Raw genomic sequence first — 22,270 nt, 5'->3', positions numbered from 1 at the left:
CCCCTTGACCGTTCTGAGGACCGGAATTTGACCCGCCGCCCGGGCCATGAAAGCCGCCAGCGCCGGAGCCGCCTGCGCCTGGGCCGTTGTAGTTTTTAAAGTCCTTCATGATAGCACAATCCTTCCACAGATGAGTCGCTGGCTTCTCTCTAGAGCCGTGTCTCGGACAAGGTTCATTCAACAGCTGCTCCAGAGAAGGTCCTGACCCGCCGCCTCGGGGAGGGGGCCTCCCGTTGCGTCGCTGGTTGTTGCCTTGGGTGTTGGCTACGAACTCCAGGCTGCCATCGGCCTTGCGCTTGCCTCCTCCTTGATTCCCCGGGTTAAACTGAGGGCCCTTGCCATTGCCGTTCTTCTTTCCCTTCCCTGTCCTTTCATCATCTGAAGGGGGATCCTTGGTACCATCGGAATCCGCGTATTTGACAAGAGCCGCCATTAGTGTACCCATATCCGTGCAGTCACGTTTAAGCCGCCCAAGCTTCATCTTTAGGGGCACAAAACGACAGTTCTGTTCTAACATCAAGACTGCAGAGCCGGCGTCCATCTTATCTGATGAATGTATGATCTCCTTGACCCGGCGAACCCAATGGGTCGTGGACTCACCCTCCTGCTGCTTACAGTTAGTCAAATCCACAATTGACATAGACTGCCTACAGGTATCCTTGAAGTTTTGAATGAACCGGGCCTTCAGCTCAGTCCAAGACCCAATGGAGTTCGGTGGCAGCCCTTTTAACCACGTGCGGGCAGTTCCATCTAACATCATGGTGAAATACTTGGCCATGGCCGCCTCGCTGACCTCTAGCAGTTCCATAGCCATCTCATAACTCTCAATCCAGGCCGCAGGCTGTAAGTCAGCTGTATAGTTAGGCACCTTCCTAGGGCCCTTGAAATCCTTAGGTAGACGTTCATTACGGATGGCTGGCACCAAACAAGGGACACCCCCAGTCCTGGTAGAAATACCCACATCAACGGACGCCGTTGGATAAGCCGGGGGGGTCTGATAAGCCGTCAATTGCGTCACCTGCTCCGCCTCTTGCCGTGCTTGGTCTGCGGCGTAGAAGGTTCCAACATGAGCCGGGCCATGGCCAGGGGGTGGGTCATGGCGTCGGACATTACTTGAGCCGGTCGCCGAGACCATGTGCCGGCTGTAACTCGGGCTCTGGCCTGGGCGAGGAGTTGAGTGGATCCGGTCCCGGCTGTAGGAGTATGCCTCTTGCTGTGCTAGAGCCGTCTGCAGGAGTTCTCTGACCCGGCGGGTCTCAATAGCCGTCGGAGAGTCGCCATCAACGGGCAGAGCCGCCAGCCGTGCCGCTGCGGCGATCATGTTCTCCAGCGGGTTATTATAATGGCCCGGGGGTATTGGTACATACTGAGGCGGGGCGGGGGGCCCCTGGGGAGGTCCCATCACTCGTGGTTGAACAAGGGGTCCAGACCCGGGTGTTACGACCCCTGGCGGGTGACTGGACCCTGCACCTGGCGTGTTGAAGAGGTTGCGCGGATCGTAGACCGGCGGGAGTCGAGATTGAGCCTTTTGATGCCTCCTTCTCATGACCTCATTGGCCGCGTTCTGATCCATCGTGAGTTGGAAGGACTGCGCCTGAATCAGCTGAGTCTGGGCATCGAGAGCCGCCCGTTCCGCAGCCAGCCTGATTCCTTCTGCTGCAAGATCCTCTTTAGCTCTTATCAAATCTAGTTTCAACTGTGCCCCCTCCGCATCATGCTGGGCTTGATCCGCCGGGTCAACCGTGGCGGTTAACAGGGCCGTCATCTTGTCCGTGAGATCCATCAGCACCTGAGCCGGAGAAGGCACCGAGTTTCCCAATCCAGCAGCGGGGTTCTGAACAGGCTGTGCACCAGCCATAAAAACTCCAACCTGACTCGGCGGCTCAAAGAGGTCCGGAATACTGTTGCCATCGGAATAACTCATGAGCCTGCCATCTTGAAGTTGGTACAACGAGTTTGACTCATCCGTGGCCGACTCGCCGTCAGAGCCGGCGGCCGCCTCATCCCCAGTCCCAGATGGATCCGTGGGCCCTCCGTGGATGCATCCTACAAAAGCGCGCTTTAAGGCAGGCCGGGCCCGGGCGGGTCGCGCGCACTGAGCCGTTTCGATGAGGTCGGCGCGGAGGTCCGGCTCGGGGCCTGGTTCTCCAATCTTGCCGATGAAGACATGAATTCCACCGAAGGGGACCCGGTACCCGTACTCCACTGAGCCGGCGTCGGGGCCCCAGTCCGCATTGTCGATGTAGAGCTTGTCGCGACGACTCTTGGTCATCCGGCCCACAGCGTATCCCTTGAGCCCTTCGAAGCTGCCCTTCAAGAACTCAAATCCACCGTGCACTGGCCCCATGGTGGGCGCCAACTGTCGTGGAATTGTCACGGCAGATGTCCTCGAGCTAGGACTTAGTCGTGGAGCCATCGCAGCTAGGAAGCTTGAAGGGGTTATGCGGGACAAGGAACACGAGGGTTTATACTGGTTCGGCCCCTTACGGTGAAGGTAAAGCCTACGTCCAGTTCGAGGTGTTATTGATTAGGGTTACGATCGCCAGGGAGCTAAACAGCTATGCCCGGCTCTCGGAGAGATTGTTGTCGCCCCCAAACCGCCGCCGGGTCGTCCCTTTATATAAGGAGGCTGACGCCCAGCAGCCCTTAGAGTCCGGCCGGCTCATAAGAGTGTCCGGCTTGGACTCTAAACAATACTTGCCTTATACTACAAGTCTACTATAACAATGATTGTAACTACAGGCTTTAAGCTATATCCGGGTCTCAGCCCATCTCTGGCCCATTATCCTGAAACTTAACTCCAGGCTTCTGGTAATGATCCTTGGAGTAACCCGGCCCTCCTGGCGGGTGACCCCCAGGTCTATATCCTCAACAGTTCTCTTGTGAAATCTGGATTCCTTCGCCAAGGCAATTGCACCAGTATTGTCACAAAAGATTTTCACTGGACCCGATGCACTAGGTATGACACCTAGATCGGATATGAACTCCTTCATCCAGACTCCTTCATTTGCTGCTTCCGAAGCAGCTATGTACTCCGCTTCACATGTAGATCCCGCCACGACGCTTTGTTTAGAACTGCACCAACTGACAGCTCCACCGTTCAATGTAAACACGTATCCGGTTTGCGATTTAGAATCGTCCGGATCAGTGTCAAAGCTTGCATCAATGTAACCATTTACGATGAGCTCTTTGTCACCTCCATAAACGAGAAACATATCCTTAGTCCTTTTTAGGTATTTCAGGATGTTCTTGACCGCTGTCCAGTGATTGTTGGGGAACGTAGTAATTTCAAAAAAATTCCTACGCACACGCAAGATCATGGTGATGCATAGCAACGAGAGGGGAGTGTGTTGTCCACGTACCCTCGTAGACCGACAGCGGAAGCGTTATCACAACGCGGTTGATGTAGTCGTGCGTCTTCACGATCCGACCGATCAAGTACCGAACGTACGGCACCTCCGAGTTCTACACACGTTCAGCTCGATGACGTCCCTCGAACTCCGATCCAGCCGAGTGTTGAGGGAGAGCTTCGTCAGCACGACGGCGTGGTGACGATGATGATATTCCACCGACGCAGGGCTTCGCCTAAGCTCCGCGACGGTATTATCGAGGTGTAATCTGGTGGAGAGGGGCACCACACACGGCTAAGAGATCTCAAGGATCAATTGTTGTGTCTCTGGGGTGCCCCCTGCCCCCGTATATAAAGGAGCAAGGGAGGAGGAGGCCGGCCCTAGGAGGGGGCGCACCAAGTGTGGAGTCCTACTAGGACTCCCTAGTCCTAGTAGGATTCCACCTCCCATATGGAATAGGAAAAGAGGAAGGGAAAAAGAGAAGGAAGGAAGGGGGCGCCCCCCTTCCCTAGTCCAATTTGGACCAGACCAAGGGGAGGGGTGCGGCCACCCTTGAGGCCCTTTTTCTTCTTTCCCGTATGGCCCAATAAGGCCCAATACGTATTCCCGTAACTCTCCGGTACTCCGAAAAATACCCGAATCACTCGGAACCTTTCCGAAGTCCGAATATAGTCGTCCAATATATCGATCTTTACGTCTCGACCATTTCGAGACTCCTCGTCATGTCCCCGATCTGATCCGGGACTCCGAACTCCTTCGGTACATCAACATACATAAACTCATAATAAAACTGTCATCGTAACTTTAAGCGTGCGGACCCTACGGGTTCGAGAACTATGTAGACATGATCGAGACACGTCTCCGGTCAATAACCAATAGCGGGATCTGGATGCCCATATTGGCTCCCACATATTCTACGAAGATCTTTATCGGTCAGACCGCATAACAACATACGTTGTTCCCTTTGTCACCGGTATGTTACTTGCCCGAGATTTGATCGTCGGTATCTCGATACCTAGTTCAATCTCGTTACCGGCAAGTCTCTTTACTCGTTCCGTAACACATCATCCCGCAACTAACTTATTAGTCACAATGCTTGCAAGGCTTATAGTGATGTGCATTACCGAGTGGGCCCAGAGATACCTCTCCGACAATCGGAGTGACAAATCCTAATCTCGAAATACGCCAACCCAACAAGTACCTTTGGAGACACCTGTAGAGCACCTTTATAATCACCCATTTACGTTGTGACGTTTGGTAGCACACAAAGTGTTCCTCCGGTAAACGGGAGTTGCATAATCTCATAGTCAGAGGAACATGTATAAGTCATGAAGAAAGCAATAGCAACATACTAAACGATCGGGTGCTAAGCTAACGGAATGGGTCAAGTCAATCACGTCATTCTCCTAATGAGGTGATCTCGTTAATCAAATGACAACTTATGTCTATGGCTAGGAAACATAACCATCTTTGATTAATGAGCTAGTCAAGTAGAGGCATACTAGTGACACTCTGTTTGTCTATATATTCACACATGTATTATGTTTCCGGTTAATACAATTCTAGCATGAATAATAAACATTTATCATGATACAAGGAAATAAATAATACTTTATTATTGCCTCTAGGGCATATTTCCTTCAGTGATCCACTCCTGGATTACTTTGGTACCTCCCTGCTAAACTTATAGCAAGGCGCACATCAGGTCTGGTACATAGCATTGCATACATGATAGAGCCTATAGTTGAAGCATAGGGAACATCTTTCATCTTCTCTCTATCTTCTGCAGTGGTCGGGCATTGAGTCTTACTCAACTTCCACACCTTGTAACACAGGCAAGAACCCTTTCTTTGCTTGATCCATTTTGAACTTCTTCAAAACTTTGTCAAGGTATGTGCTTTGTGAAAGTCCAGTTAAGCGTCTTGATCTATCTCTATAGATCTTGATGCCCAATATATACGCAGCTTCACCGAGGTCTTTCATTGAAAAACTCTTATTCAAGTATCCCTTTATGCTATTCAGAAATTCTATATCATTTCCAATCAGCAATATGTCATCCACATATAATATTAGAAATGCTATAGAGCTCCCACTCACTTTCTTGTAAATACAGGCTTCTCCAAAAGTCTGTACAAAACCAAATGCTTTGATCACACTATCAAAGCGTTTATTCCAACTCCGAGAGGCTTGCACCAGTCCATAAATGGATCGCTGGAGCTTGCACACTTTGTTAGCTCCCTTTGGATCGACAAAACCTTCCGGTTGCATCATATACAACTCTTCTTCCAGAAATCCATTCAGGAATGCTGTTTTGACATCCATTTGCCAAATTTCATAATCATAAAATGCGGCAATTGCTAACATGATTCAGACAGACTTAAGCATCGCTACGGGTGAGAAGGTCTCATCGTAGTCAATCCCTTGAACTTGTCGAAAACCTTTTGCAACAAGTCGAGCTTTATAGACAGTAACATTACCGCAAGCGTCAGTCTTCTTCTTGAAGATCCATTTATTCTCAATGGCTTGCCGATCATCGGGCAAGTCAACCAAAGTCCACACTTTGTTCTCATACATGGATCCCATCTCAGATTTCATGGCCTCAAGACATTTTGCGGAATCTGGGCTCACCATCGCTTCTTCATAGTTCGTAGGTTGATCATGGTCTAGTAACATAACCTCCAGAACAGGATTACCGTACCACTCTGGTGCGGATCTTACTCTGGTTGACCTACGAGGTTCAGTAACAACTTGATCTGAAGTTCCATGATCATCATCATTAACTTCCTCACTAATTGGTGTAGGCATCGCAGAAACCGGTTTCTGCGATGAACTACTTTCCAATAAGGGAGCAGGTACAATTACCTCATCAAGTTCTACTTTCCTTCCACTCACTTCTTTCGAGAGAAACTCCTTCTCCAGAAAGATTCCGAATTTAGCAACAAAAGTCTTGCCTTCGGATCTGTGATAGAAGGTGTACCCAACAGTCTCCTTTGGGTATCCTATGAAGACACATTTCTCCGATTTGGGTTCGAGCTTATCAGGTTGAAGTTTTTTCACATAAGCATCGCAGCCCCAAACTTTAAGAAATGACAACTTTGGTTTCTTGCCAAACCACAGTTCATAAGGCGTCGTCTCAATGGATTTTGATGGTGCCCTATTTAACGTGAATGCGGCCGTCTCTAAAGCATAACCCCAAAACGATAGCGGTAAATCAGTAAGAGACATCATAGATCGCACCATATCTAGTAGAGTACGATTACGACATTCGGACACACCATTACGCTGTGGTGTTCTGGGTGGCGTGAGTTGCGAAACTATTCCGCATTGTTTCAAATGAAGACCAAACTCATAACTCAAATATTCTCCTCCACGATCAGATCGTAGAAACTTTATTTTCTTGTTACGATGATTTTCAACTTCACTATGAAATTCTTTAAACTTTTCAAATGTTTCAGACTTATGTTTCATTAAGCAGATATACCCATAGCTGCTTAAATCATCTGTGAAGGTGACAAAATAACGATATCTGCCACGAGCCTCAACATTCATCGGACCACATACATCTGTATGTATGATTTCCAACAAAACTGTTGCTCTCTCCATAGTTCCGGAGAACGGCGTTTTAGTCATCTTGCCCATGAGGCACGGTTCGCAAGTACCAAGTGATTCATAATCAAGTGGTTCCAAAAGTCCATCAGTATGGAGTTTCTTCATGCGCTTTACACCGATATGACCTAAACGGCAGTGCCACAAATAAGTTGCAATATCATTATCAACTCTGCATGTTTTGGCTTCAATATTATGAATATGTGTATCACTACTATCGAGCTTCAACAAAAATAGACCACTCTTCAAGGGTGCATGACCATAAAAGATATTACTCATATAAATAGAACAACCATTATTCTCCGATTTAAATAAATAACCGTCTTGCATCAAACAAGATCCAGATATAATGTTCATGCTTAACGCTAGCACCAAATAACAATTATTTAGGTCTAAAACTAATCCCGAAGGTAGATGTAGAGGCAGCGTGCCGACCGCGATCACATCAACTTTGGAACCATTTCCCCCGCGCGTCGTCACATTGTCCTTAGCCAATCTTCGCTTAATCTGTAGCCCCTGTTTCGAGTTGCAAATATTAGCAACAGAACCAGTATCAAATACCCAGGTGCTACTGTGAGTATTAGTAAGGTACACATCAATAACATGTATATCACATATACCTTTGTTCACCTTGCCATCCTTCTTATCCGCCAAATACTTGGGGCAGTTCCGCTTCCAGTGACCAGTCTGCTTGCAGTAGAAGCACTCAGTCTCAGGCTTAGGTCCAGACTTGCGTTTCTTCTCCTGAACAGCAACTTGCTTGCTGTTCTTCTTGAAGTTCCCCTTCTTCTTCCCTTTGCCCTTTTTCTTGAAACTGGTGGTCTTATTGACCATCAACACTTGATGCTCCTTTTTGATTTCTACCTCCGCAGCCTTTTGCATTGCGAAGAGCTCGGGAATCGTCTTATCCATCCCTTGCATGTTATAGTTCATCACGAAGCTCTTGTAGCTTGGTGGCAGTGATTGGAGAATTCTGTGAATGACGCTATCATCCGGAAGATTAACTCCCAGTTGAATCAAGTGATTATTATACCCAGACATTTTGAGTATATGCTCACTGACAGAACTATTCTCCTCCATCTTGCAGCTGTAGAACTTATTGAAGACTTCATATCTCTCAGTTCGGGCATTTGCTTGAAATATTAACTTCAACTCCTGGAACATCTCATATGCTCCATGACGTTCAAAACGTCGTTGAAGTCCCGGTTCTATGCCGTAAAGCATGGCACATTGAACTATCGAGTAGTCATCAGCTTTGCTCTGCCAGACGTTCTTAACGTCGTCAGTTGCATCAGCAGCAGGCCTGGCACCCAGCGGTGCTTCCAGGACGTAATTCTTCTGTGCAGCAATGAGGATAATTCTCAAGTTACGGACCCAGTCCGTGTAATTACTACCATCATCTTTCAACTTTGCTTTCTCAAGGAACGCATTAAAATTCAACGGAACAACAGCACTGGCCATCTATCTACAATCAACATAGACAAGCAAGATACTATCAGGTACTAAGTTCATGATAAATTTAAGTTCAATTAATCATATTACTTAAGAACTCCCACTTAGATAGACATCCCTCTAATCCTCTAAGTGATCACGTGATCCATATCAACTAAACCATGTCCGATCATCACGTGAGATGGAGTAGTTTTCAATGGTGAACATCACTATGTTGATCATATCTACTATATGATTCACGCTCGACCTTTCGGTCCCGTGTTCCGAGGCCATATCTGTTATATGCTAGGCTCGTCAAGCTTAACCTGAGTATTCTGCGTGTGCAACTGTTTTGCACCCGTTGTATTTGAACGTAGAGCCTATCACACCCGATCATCACGTGGTGTCTCAGCACGAAGAACTTTCGCAACGGTGCATACTCAGGGAGAACACTTATACTTTGATAATTTAGTGAGGGATCATCTTATAATGCTACCGTCAATCAAAGCAAGATAAGATGCATAAAAGATAAACATCACATGCAATCAATATAAGTGATATGATATGGCCATCATCATCTTGTGCTTGTGATCTCCATCTCTGAAGCACCGTCATGATCACCATCGTCACCGGCGCGACACCTTGATCTTTATCGTAGCATCGTTGTCGTCTCGCCAATTTTATGCTTCTACGACTATCGCTACCGCTTAGTGATAAAGTAAAGCATTACAAGGCGATTGCATTGCATACAATAAAGCGACAACCATATGGCTCCTGCCAGCTGCCGATAACTCGGTTATAAAACATGATCATCTCGTACAATAAAATTTAGCATCATGTCTTGACCATATCACATCACAACATGCCCTGCAAAAACAAGTTAGACGTCCTCTACTTTGTTGTTGCAAATTTTACGTGGCTGCTACGGGCTTAGCAAGAACCATTCTTACCTACGCATCAAAACCACAACGATAGTTTGTCAAGTTGGTGCGGTTTTAACCTTCGCAAGGACCAGGCGTAGCCACACTCGGTTCAACTAAAGTTGGAGAAACTGACACCTGCCAGCCACCTGTGTGTAAAGCACGTCGGTAGAACCAGTCTTGCGAAAACGTACGCGTAATGTCGGTCCGGGCCGCTTCATCCAACAATACCGCTGAACCAAAGTATGACATGCTGGTAAGCAGTATGACTTATATCGCCCACAACTCACTTGTGTTCTACTCGTGCATATAACATCAACGCATAAAACCAGGCTCGGATGCCACTATTGGGGAACGTAGTAATTTCAAAAAAATTCCTATGCACACGCAAGATCATGGTGATGCATAGCAACGAGAGGGGAGAATGTTGTCCACGTACCCTCGTAGACCGAAAGTGGAAGTGTTAGCACAACGCGGTTGATGTAGTCATACGTCTTTACGATCCGACCGATCAAGTACCGAACGCACGGCACCTCCGAGTTCAACACACGTTCAGCCCGATGACGTCCCTCGAACTCCGATCCAGCCAAGTGTTGAGGGAGAGTTTCGTCAGCATGATGGCGTGGTGACGATGATGATGTTCTACCGACGCAGGGCTTCGCCTAAGCACCGCTACAGTATTATCGAGGTAGACTATGGTGGAGGGGGGCACCGCACACGGCTAAAAGATCAAACGATCAATTGTTGTGTCCTTGGGGTGCCCCCTGCCCCCGTATATAAAGGAGCAAGGGGGGAAGGTGCGGCCGGCCAGGGAGGAGGCGTGCCAGGAGGATTCCTACTCCCACCGGGAATAGGACTCCCTCCCTTCCTTGTTGGAATAGGAGAAGGGGGAAAGAGGTGGAGGAGAGGAAGGAAAGGGGGGGGGGACGCCGCCCCCCTCTCCTTGTCCTATTCGGACTAGGGGGGAGGGGCGCGCGACCCTTGCCCTGGCCGCCTCTCCTCATCTCCACTAAGGCCCACTATGGCCCATTAACCCCCGGGGGGTTCCGGCAACCCCTCCGGTACTCCGGTAAAATCCCGATTTCACCCGGAACACTTCCGATATCCAAATATAGGCTTCCAATATATCAATCTTCATGTCTCGACCATTTCGAGACTCCTCATCATGTCCGTGATCACATCCGGGACTCCGAAAAACCTTCGGTACATCAAAACATATAAACTCATAATATAACTGTCATCGAAACATTAAGCGTGCGGACCCTACGGGTTCGAGAACTATGTAGACATGACCGAGACACGTCTCCGGTCAATAACCAATAGCGGAACCTGGATGCTCATATTGGCTCCCACATATTCTACGAAGATCTTTATCGGTCAGACCGCATAACAACATACGGTTTTCCCTTTGTCATCGGTATGTTACTTGCCCGAGATTCGATCGTCAGTATCTCAATACCTAGTTCAATCTCGTTACCGACAAGTCTCTTTACTCGTTCCGTAATACATCATCTCACAACTAACTCATTAGTTGCAATGCTTGCAAGGCTTAAGTGATGTGCATTACCGAGAGGGCCCAGAGATACCTCTCCGACAATCGGAGTGACAAATCCTAATCTCGAAATACGCCAACCCAACAAGTACCTTTGGAGACACCTGTAGAGCACCTTTATAATCACCTAGTTACGTTGTGACATTTGGTAGCACACAAAGTGTTCCTTCGGTAAACGGGAGTTGCATAATCTCATAGTCATAGGAACATGTATAAGTCATGAAGAAAGCAATAGCAACATACTAAACGATCGAGTGCTAAGCTAACGGAATGGGTCAAGTCAATCACATCATTCTCCTAATGATGTGATCCCGTTAATCAAATGACAACTCATGTCTATGGCTAGGAAACATAACCATCTTCAAGTAGAGGCATACTAGTGACACTCTGTTTGTCTATGTATTCACACAAGTATTATGTTTCCGGTTAATACAATTCTTAGCATGAATAATAAACATTTATCATGATATAAGGAAATAAATAATAACTTTATTATTGCCTCTAGGGCATATTTCCTTCAGCAGGAACCCGGGAATAATTATTGTGGATACTACGTTTGCGAGTTCATCTACAACGCGATGGCCAAGAATAAGCGGAGCTACTCTAAAAGATAATATGAAGTGCGTAAGCAATAATATTCACAATTTCATTTTATTACCATAATTTGTGTTGAGTTTCATTCATATATATGTATTGAGCCCCTTCTTCAAAATAGACGTGGCAGATGTGGGATGAACTCCTACCACAAGATCGCATGAAAGCAATTCAAGATAGATTGGTGGGATTCTTTCTTGATCACGTCATCAATAAAGCCGGAGAATACCATGTGGAAGTTGAGTATAGATATTAGGGGATTGTAAGAGATCTTATATTGTATATATGTAGCCGGTAGTAGCGTCGGATAGATATACGAAAACTTGTTGTCCAATCTCTCGGAGAAGGAGAGGTTGATATCACTTCTCTCTGTATGCATATGTTCATGACGAGTTTCTGTACTTAATGGTTTCCTTCATTTGCTTACTAGCTAGTGTGTCGAGTCCTCTCTATACGTATAGTACGTAGCGTCGACGAAGCACGGAGATAAGAGAGGACACTTCTCTCTATTAGCTAGCTAACACAATATATGAAACACCAAAATTAACCCTACAAAACCGCCAATCCCCCCCCCCCTTCAGAAAAAAAAACCGTAGCCCTTAAACTGCTGACGCGTGGTAGCTTATTGGTCCCGGTTGGTGCTACCAACCAGGAGCCCCTTGCCAGGGCAAGCCGCAGCGGCCATGTGGAGCCCCATCTGTCCCGGTTGGTATAAGAACCGGGACTAAAGATATAGGGCTTTAGTACCGACCCTTTAATCCCGGTTCCCGAATAGGGACAAATGGGCCTTTTTGTACTAGTGCATACTCCCTCCATGCCAAACTATAAGGCGTACATTTCTGAACTGTTTGTCATTCACTGTGAGTGCATGTCATGGAAGCTCGCGTGGTGGCCAGATCCACAAGAGAGTTGACTCCCATCTCAGATTCAGGTCGTCGTGTTTTCTAGAAAAAGAAAAGATTCAGATCATCCCGTGGGCAGTACTCACTACATGTACGTATTATAGTACAATAAATATGAACGTTTGGAAAATGAAGCATCCAAGGGCATTTGGTCTAGTGGTATGATTCTCGCTTAGGGTGCGAGAGGTCCCGAGTTCAATTCTCGGAATGCCCCATTTTTTCTTTTTTTTTTCCTTTTTACCGAAAAAAGGAATTCCTTTTAGATGCCACGAAAATCAATTTGTGTGAGCTAATATTTGCATTCAGAGATGCATTACGACTTGGGCAAGTGTGAATGTGCGGAGTAGCAGCTGGGGCGTTCTTGCGCGCAGCTGCCGACTGCGGACGCACACAGAAACCAAGCGAGACGCGGGGTAGTGCAAATTGTGATTCTTGCATGACAAGAAAGAAACCCATGATTCTTGGTAAAAGAAAAAGGAAAGAAGAAAAAGAAAAGGCCATTCAGTTTAATTAGTGCATGTACGATAAAGATTATCAATCACAGTGCGTCAACTCTTTCTTGCTTGAGAGCAACGTTTACACCACACATACCGATTAACATACAAATGTGACTGGGATCGATCTTCTTTTCAAGAGCCTTCATCATCGTCTCATTAATTCACACGGGCGTGTGGTGCCACGTCCGTCCATATTTTGCAGCGGAATGATATAGGATTTTTCATAAATAAAGTGACGAAACATGGACCTCGATCGTTTTTTCTTTCGATGGTGCAAATAGTTGAGAAATATTGTACTAGTTTGAACCAACAATATCTAGCTCTGTCTTCAGACATCCTCCGTCCAGTCCTTTTTACTTTGTATATTAGTTTTGACTGAAGTCAAACTTTACTCTAGTGGGGGTTACATTCAGATCTCATCATGGATCGCAGTATCTCTGGACGTCTGCAACTAAGTATGTGTCCCCATCTATTCTAGCCTTTGCTGCCATCTCATGTGCAAGAGAATTGCACAGTCTCCCCACCACACTGATTCTGTAATCAGAAAATACAGACGGGGCATCTTTGATGTCGTTGATTAGGCCGTAGCATGGTGATCTGTTTGGAGCCCCTGTCGCTAGCTCACTTGCAATCACTTTGCAATCCATCTCTAAGATAATGGGTCCTCTATATAGGCTCGCAAGTGTCTTCAGGCCAATCAGTGCTGCACTTGCTTCGGCCTCTTCCACCAATGTACACACCTTCAGGATCTTGCCGAGAGAAAAAAGTATCAGGCCTTCGGCCTCTTCCACCAATGTACACACCTTCAGGATCTTGCCGAGAGAAAAAAGTACCAGGCCTCTGTGGTCCCTCGCAACCGCGCCTGCAGTGCTCCTGCCAGAGTCAGCGATGAAGGAGGCATCTGTATTGATTTTGACCAAGCCCTGATCAGGGGCACTCCACTGTTTGGTCTGGGGTTTAGCACAGCAAGTAGGAGCACCAACAATGGGTACTACATGTTTATCGTTAAGATGTTCAAAGACATCTGTAGCATCCTTTAGCTCCTCATCGTACCTGCGCAGAAACAACACTGACTGACAGATTCTTTGCCTTCTCTGTGGACCACATCGTCTCGTAGATGCCAACTTCTCCATAGTAAGAGCAAGATTCTGGCACGAGTGTCCTCCGATTCCGTACTTAGCAGCGCCTGCAGCCAATCAACACCCGTGAACCAGAATTTATTCTCGGCCGGTAGAATCCAACTCTTCCGCATTTCATGTCTCAAGGCTGTACTTCTGGTGCATGAGATGACTGCATGATATTCATCCTCCTCGCCGTTGCCACAAATACTGCAGGTTGCATCCAGTTCAAGCGTCCTCTTGTGTTTGTTTTTCTTGGTTGCTAACGTATTTGTTGCAACTCTCCATCCGAATATCCTCACCTTCTCAGGTACCTTAGCTTTCCATATTAGATCCCATATGCTCCGGTCTCCTGGGTCGCTATTAGAGCTGGATGGTACTTGTTGTTCAGAAGGCCTGGTCGAAGCAGCAAGCTTGTAGGCACTCCTCACTGAGAAAACACCATTTTTCTCATAATGCCACGCAATACGATCCTCGACCTCCCTGTTTGGAATTTTGATTTTACAAATGGCCCACTCGATGCGCGGGCAAGAATATATAAAGTTCTCTAATGAGAGCATATTATTTTATTTGTCTAACAAAATTAGAACAAAAGGTGGTGGCATTCACAAATATAAGACCTGTTGAAACATAGTTTAATCCTAGTTTTTGTCTTTTTATATATAAATTTATATGTTATCCACTCGGCATTTACATGCTAATTGTGCATGCGATACTAACTATATTTTTATAATCGGTCACATTGTGCAAATTATATTTGCACGGCTGGGCAGTGCCTTTACCGTTTGTTATTTTGGTTTCAAAAATTATGAATTTCATGCGTATAATTAGATTATCTCTTATAAAGGAGATATATCAGCATGTTTAATCATTTGGCTCGCATTCAATTAAATATGATGTGAACTTTTCCCTTGCTAAAAATTGGAAACTTAATATGAGTGGTATGTTTTTTAATTAAGCAGGAATTATTTGCTAGAGAAACAAAAAAAAAAGACAGTGACATGGTACCTACACCATAGGTTGTATCAAATAGCTTCATAGTCACTAGTAGAAAAAGAGGCTTCCATACGCCCCCATTAGTCCCTAAAATAATCGAACCGCGACAAAAGGGGTCTTTAGTCGCGGTTCGGGAGGAGACCCGCGACCAACTATCTGGGCCCAGCGCGCTCGGTCGACAGCTGGCGGACGGGAGGGGCTTTAGTCCCGGTTGGCCTGGCCAACCGGGACTAAAGGTCCTCAGGCTGGCCCGAAGGCCTTTAGTCGCGGTTGGCCAGGCCAACCGGGACTAAAGGCCCATCCCTATATATAGGACTTAGCTCACTTCACTTAGCCACAATTCAGAAGGGGGTGGTGGGTTTGCTTTTGGTTCCTCCTATGCACACAAGGTGTTCGATGAAATGCCCGAGAGCATGAAACAAACATGATATGAAGTGTCCGAGCCACACTTGAGCTTTCTCATTTATTTTTCCTCCGCGATCGCGGTTAGCAACTTGAACCTTTCATGTGTCATTGATAAAATATGCATGTGTGTAGTTCATTGTTTAATTTGTATTATTTCTAGCTAGTTAGTTTAACAAATGCATGATGGTTAATTATATACTTTATATAATAATAATGCAGATGAATCGGCAATGGATGTACGGTCCCCGACTCTCCGGCGAGTTCACTACGGGTTTGAAAGATTTCCTCGTAGTGGCAAATGCGAACAAGCAGCGAGGTTTTATTATCTGTCCATGTGCTGTCTGTAAGAATCAGAAGGGTTACTCCTCCTCAAGAGACGTTCACATGCACCTGCTTCGGCACGGTTTCATGCGAAGCTATAATTGTTGGACCAAGCATGGAGAAAGAGGGGTTAGAATGGAAGAAGATGAAGAAGGAGATGATATCGATGACAACTATCATGATCATTTCGGTGATACTTTCATGGAGGATGATGCTGAAGGTGGGGAAGGGTTAGGTGAAGGTGAAGAAGAGGCACATGATGAGCCTGCTGATGATCTTGGTCGGACCATTGCTGATGCACGGAGACGCTGCGAAACTGACAAGGAGAGGAAGAATTTGGATCGCATGTTAGAGGATCACAAAAAGTCGTTGTATCCAGGATGCGATAATAGTCTGAAAAAGCTGGGCTGCACACTGGATTTGCTAAAATGGAAGGCACAGGAAGGTGTAGGTGACTCATCATTTGAAAATTTGCTGAAAATGTTGAAGAATATGTTTCCGAAGAATAACGAGTTGCCCGCTAGTACGTACGAAGCAAAGAAGGTTGTCTGCCCTCTAGGTTTAGAGGTTCTGAAGATACATGCATGCATTAACGACTGCATCCTCTACCGCGGTGAATATGAGAATTTGAATGAATGCCCTGTATGCACTGCATTGCGTTATAAGATCAGAGGCGATGACCCTGGTGACGATGTTGAGGGCGAGAAACCCAGGAAGAGGGTTCCCGCCAAGGTGATGTGGTATGCTCCTATAATACCACGGTTGAAACGTCTGTTCAGGAACAAAAAGCATGCCAAGTCGTTGCGATGGCACAAAGAGGACCGTAAGTCCGACGGGGAGTTGACACACCGCTGATGGAACGCAATGGAGAAAGATCGACAGAGTGTTCAAAGATTTTGCAGCTGACGCAAGGAACATAAGATTTGGTCTAAGTACTGATGGCATGAATCCTTTTGGCGAGCAGAGCTCCAGCCATAGCACCTGGCCCGTGACTCTATGCATCTACAACCTTCCTCCTTGGTTGTGCATGAAGCGGAAGTTCATTATGATGCCAGTGCTCATCCAGTGCCCCTGCCCCCAGTGAGCTCCGCGGCCGCCCCTGCCCTGCCCTGCGCGCCGCCGCCGCCCCTGCCCTGCCCCTGCGCGCCGCCGCCGCCCCTGCCCTGCCCCTGCGCGCCGCCGCCGCCCCTGCCCTGCCCTGCACTGCCCGCCGCCCGCCGCCCCTGCCCCTGCCCGCCGCCCGCCGCCCCTGCCCCTGCCCGCCGCCCCTGCCCCTGCCCCTGCCCGCCGCCCGCTGCCCCTGCCCTGCCCGCCGCCCGCCGCCGCCTGCCTGCCGTCCTCCGCCTCCCGCCGCCGCCTGCCGTCCTCCGCCGCCCGCCGCCGCCTGCCGTCCTCCTCAAACAAAGAAAAGGAAGAAGAAAAGGAAGAAGAAAAGGAAAAAGAAAATAAGAAAAGGAAAAAAAATAAGAAAAGGAAAAAGAAAAGGAAGAAGAAAAGGAAAAAGAAAATAAGAAAAGGAAAAACAAAATAAGAAAAGGAAAAAGAAAAGAAAGAAGAAAGGAAAAAGAAAATAAGAAAAGGAAAAAGAAAAGGAAGAAGAAAAGGAAAACAAAATAAGAAAAGGAAAAAGAAAAGGAAGAAGAAAAGGAAAAAGAAAAGGAAGAAGAAAAGGAAAAACAAAATAAGAAAAGGAAAAAGAAAAGGAAGAAGAAAAGGAAAAAGAAAAGGAAGAAGAAAAGGAAAAATAAAAGGAAGAAGAAAAGGAAAAACAAAATAAGAAAAGGAAAAAGAAAAGGAAGAAGAAAAGGAAAAACAAAATAAGAAAAGGAAAAAGAAAAGGAAGAAGAAAAGGAAAAAGAAAAAAAGAAAAGGAAAAAGAAAAGGAAAAAGAAAATACTTGGCAGTGCTCAATAATCTTATTTTTTAATTCCTCCTCCTCTATGTCCCCTTAATCTTATTTTTTAATTCCTTTATACTTAATTAATTTTTACTACATGCAGGAGTGACATATGGCGGACGATAGAGCCGAGCCGTTAGGGATCCGGAGGCTGAACGTTATTTAATGGGCATCATAAACAACGAGATTCCTTATGTGCCGGGCTCAGAATATGAGCAAGAAGAGGATGTAGTCTCTTCTTTTCTGAACCTTGACGGTGGAACAGACATTGTCGATGATCAAGAAGGTGAAGGAACGGACATTGTCGACGGAGGTCAACCGTCAACAAACGACGATCTCGAATTGCAAGTAGCAACCACCTCCGGCGAGGTATATATATACATTGAGCCTCTCATGATACAAACTTACTGAAATGTGAATACATATGTATTAACGCGCGCGACTCTCTTTCTTTTTTTAGCCCTCGGCCGGATCGAGTACGACAAAGCGTGGCAAATTCAAGGCGATGAAAACAGGAGAAACATATGCCATTGATTTTGTCAGTGAAACCGGCAAGCCCCTACAGCACACCTCAAAGTTTATCAACCAATGCGGAGTCGTTGTTAGAGACAACGTCCCGATCACCGTCCAGGAATGGAAGGAGCCAAAGAAGGCACGTCTTGGTTTCAGTTTTGTCAACAAGAGAACGAAAAAGGATTGCTGGAGAAAGCTTATGGAATATTTCATTCTACCTCCGGAATACAAGAAAGTCGATGAATTCGGTAACGAGGTTCCGGGTGGACGTGAGAGGAGGAGGCTAGTTAAAGAGTTCGCTCTTCAGAAGATGGGCGAAGCATTCCGGAACTTCAAGAAAAATTTAACCCGTGACTATGTCAACAAGGGCAAGACTCCGGATTTCAATGGACAACATGAGAAACTGAAAGATGATTGGCCAGAATTTGTGAGGCAAAAGCAATCGGAGCACTTCAAGGAAATATCAAAAAAATTAAGGATAATGCGAGTAAGAAAAAGTTCCATCATATTATGGGGCCAGGAGGATACCGCCTTTCGGAGCCTAAGTGGCAGAAGATGGAGGAGGACCTGAGGGTGCGAGGAATCCCTCTAGGTACAGAGGGATGGGACCCAAGGGCCAAAAGCTGGTGGTACGGGCATGGGGGATCGCTAGACCCGGAGACAGGGGTGTGTGTTCACCGGAAGAAAAAGTTTGCTCCCACCCAAGCCCTTATTGACGCAAGGACCCAAGCTCAAGAGGGCTTGATCAAGTTCAACAGAGAGAAAGACGCACTGACAACAGCCCTCGGGAATGATGAACACGGAGGACGTGTACGAGGCAAAGGCAGAGTTCCGTGGAAAGTAGGGTTTTCCCAGGATAATGACCCGTACTGTTACAGAAGCCGTAAGAGAAAGACGGACCGGGATGCAGATCTTCTGGCGAAGTTTGCATCGGAACTCCATGAGTTGAAGCAGACCGTGCATGAACTAGTAAAAGAAAAATCGGCTGCAGGGCCGCATGAAGATCATGAAGCGGATCGCGGAAGCCAGCAGCGGAGAAGCAGCGTGGCTTCCACGGATGCCCCGCCTGGTGCTAATGCACCGATGATCGAGATTCGTGCACCGGAGCCTCACTACCCCGTGGATGATGTAAAAGAGATGAAAGAATGTGATCTGCATTATCCCGTGGGGAACGTTTCCACGAAGGTAGCTACCGGCAGTGCTTTACCCTGTACACCTGGAGCACTCCACCACAACAACCCCATTGCATATGGCTATGCTCGTGTCACGGTGGAAGACATAGTCCAAGGGTTTGAGGACCTGGAGATTGACAAAGCTACACCCGAAGGGGAGAGAAGACTTGGAGATGTCAAGCGCCAGATCATTCTATGGAAAAAGAAGTACATAGTGTTTCCAGGCGAGGCGCCAAGGCTAACAAGTCCACCCCCCTCCGATGGTGGTGGTGGTGGTGGTGGTTCACCTACACCTCCTTCACGCCATTCGACGCCGTCCCCCGATCCACAACCTCCGGCGGGTACGACGCCCCCCAATCCTCCTCCGGCGGGTACGACGCCCCCCAATCCACCTCCGGCGAAGAAGCAGAAGCAGGCGGACAGCAAGGAAACCCGCTCCTGGACTATTAACCCGGACCCTTATGTACCTAAGACCACAAGGGTACCGGAGCCATCACTGAAGCCTCTCATCCCAAGGCCTTGGGAACTTAGTGAAGCTGAAACCAAATTGGCCGCGTCTGCTCATTATGAGAAATGGAAGGCGGATATGAAGGCGATAAAAGAGCCTGAGCCCAAGCAAGTATTCACTGAGAAGCAAAAGAAGTGGGCTAAGGATTTTTTGACGACACCGTCCCAAGCCGAGCTGAATATGCCTGACGACTATGGACATGAACTTCGTAGGCAAGCAAAAATATTGAAGGAGGAGAAAGAAGAAAGTAAAAAAAGCGGGAAACAAGTTGACCAGCTCGGGATGCAGAATAAACAATCGATCCCCCCGCTCATAGTGAAAGCCTGTCCGGAAGAGGACCCCGAGATCATAGCAGCTGTGGCAGCACTTGGATTGACTGTAGCGAGTGCCATGAAACAAGCGTCCGAGATGGGTTTGACTCTTCGTGCCTTCTTAGGCCTTGAGGATGCGCCAGTATGTGAGATAGCATTACAATATGTGCGGAATGGGCCTCTCGTCGAGCCTGCGCGGGAAAAGAGTCTACCACCACAAATGCGAAATCTGCTACGTTGGTACAAGCAATTCATAACATGGGCCGACAAAGAATATGTTTATGCAGATGTTACAGAGGAGCATCACACCAAACGGTACTCTATACAAGTTCATATGAGTGAATTGTTCCAGCTGTTCAATCTGCGCGACCTCGACAAATCTATGCTGAGTTGCTACGTTCAGTAAGTGATTTATTTCTACCTCATCTCGTTCTTCATTGCCTGCACTATATATATATATATATATATATATATATATATATATATATATATATATATATATATATTGTTGCGTACGCTATTATGCAGATTGAAGATTTGGGAATGCAAAATAAGAAACATCCATGATGTTGGGTTCATTGACCCACATATCGTTAATGGACATGTGTTACAAAATCACCCCGAAGACGTGGAGAAAGACTTGTACAAGTTTCTTAGAAAGCATCAACTCAAAAGTCATATTCTATTTCCTTACCATTTTGGGTGAGTGTTTCTCTCTTGTGCCCATTCTCTTTTGTTTACTCCATGCATGGTATGTCTAATCGATGAGTTATGCATGACTGTGCATGTAACGTGTCCGCAGGTTCCACTGGATTCTGCTAAATATTGAACTTCACACCTCCAGAATTCTAATCATGGACTCTATGGATTCGGATCCAAAGCGTTGGGCCGACATGAGAAAAATGCTGCAAAAGTAATTATTTTCAATCATTTGAGCTCTATATCGATCGGTCTCTTTTGTTCATTTCCTAATATCAAGTAACTAATAACTCCCTTGTTCATTTAATTTTCTTTGCCCTGTAGGGTTTGGAGACGGTTCTCAGAAGAAATTGTCGGTGAATTCAAACATGAGCTAGATTTTAGAAGGTTAGTTAATGTGGATAAGCAGCCACCGGGGACCAATCTATGTGGATACTATATTTGTGAGAACATCCGGAGACACACCTCTGAGCGGAAGGCATCGGATAGCGTGCGGAAGGCGACGGATAACTTGCGGAGGAGGCTTAGTCCAGAAGCTCGCTTCCGACCAATTCAAGATGAATTAGCAGGATTTTTCATGAGGGAAGTCATCAATCCTAAAGGAGAACACTATACCGAGGACGAAGAAATTTATATGCATACCCGAGATTGAAACTTGTTCGAAGTTGTATATGGTCATCCATCCTAATTGTGTATGGAAACTTGTCCGAAGTTGTATATGGTCACCCGAGATTGAATATATATTATATATTCCTCTTGAATTCTTCTTGTTTGAAATTTCATATGCATGTATATAGTAGCGTAGAATATGTGTACTGAAACTTCATCAAAATTAAAATAAAACACAAAATAAAATATAAAAGAAATAAAACACTACAAATTAAAAAGAAACCAGGTTTAGGGGGGCTAAAACCCTAAACCTGCGGAGGAGGCCTTTAGTCCCGGTTAGCCACGAGAACCGGGACTAAAGGTCCTCCGCCCCGACGGACTCCTGGCGCCCACGTGGACGGGCCTTTAGTCGCGGTTCGTAAGAGGCGCGACTAAAGGGGGGGCCTTTAGTCGCGCATATTTAGTCCCGGTTGCACAGCCGGGATTAATGGCCTTTGCGAACCGGGGCTAAAGGCCTATTCTCTACCAGTGAGTGCACCCGAAAAAAAAAGAATAGCTTCATAGTGCACCAGGACAGCTAATGTTCTTAGCTATATATCGGCAACAATGAAGTAGCATTCCAATTAGTAGTCTAGATATTACATTAACTTAAATTTTGGCGGTATGCAACATAAACAGGGGCAGGAACATATTGATAAATCAGCTCTATCTAATACTTTGTTTTATTCCTTGCCAATCTACATCTAACAATAAATTACTACCCACAGTCAGATACAGATAGTATGTAATACTTTAGTGAAAGTTGAATAGAACATATACATTCCAGTTTATAGAACGAAAGCAAAACATGATTTGTGATATGTTTAGCA

At 46.4% G+C, this 22,270-nt stretch overlaps 1 non-coding gene across 1 annotated transcript; it reads left to right on the top strand.

Moving 5' to 3' along the window:
• The first annotated feature begins 12,497 nt into the window (after positions 1 to 12,497).
• On the top strand, positions 12,498 to 12,569 carry TRNAP-AGG (transfer RNA proline (anticodon AGG)). The gene has a single exon. It is a non-coding gene; the product is annotated as a tRNA-Pro (tRNA).
• Positions 12,570 to 22,270: the final 9,701 nt, after the last annotated feature.

Source organism: Triticum aestivum, chromosome 7D (assembly GCF_018294505.1).
Source record: "Triticum aestivum cultivar Chinese Spring chromosome 7D, IWGSC CS RefSeq v2.1, whole genome shotgun sequence".
NCBI classification, from domain to species: domain Eukaryota; kingdom Viridiplantae; phylum Streptophyta; class Magnoliopsida; order Poales; family Poaceae; genus Triticum; species Triticum aestivum.
Note: the sequence above shows the minus strand (reverse complement) of the source record. Positions and strands in the feature narration are given on the sequence as shown.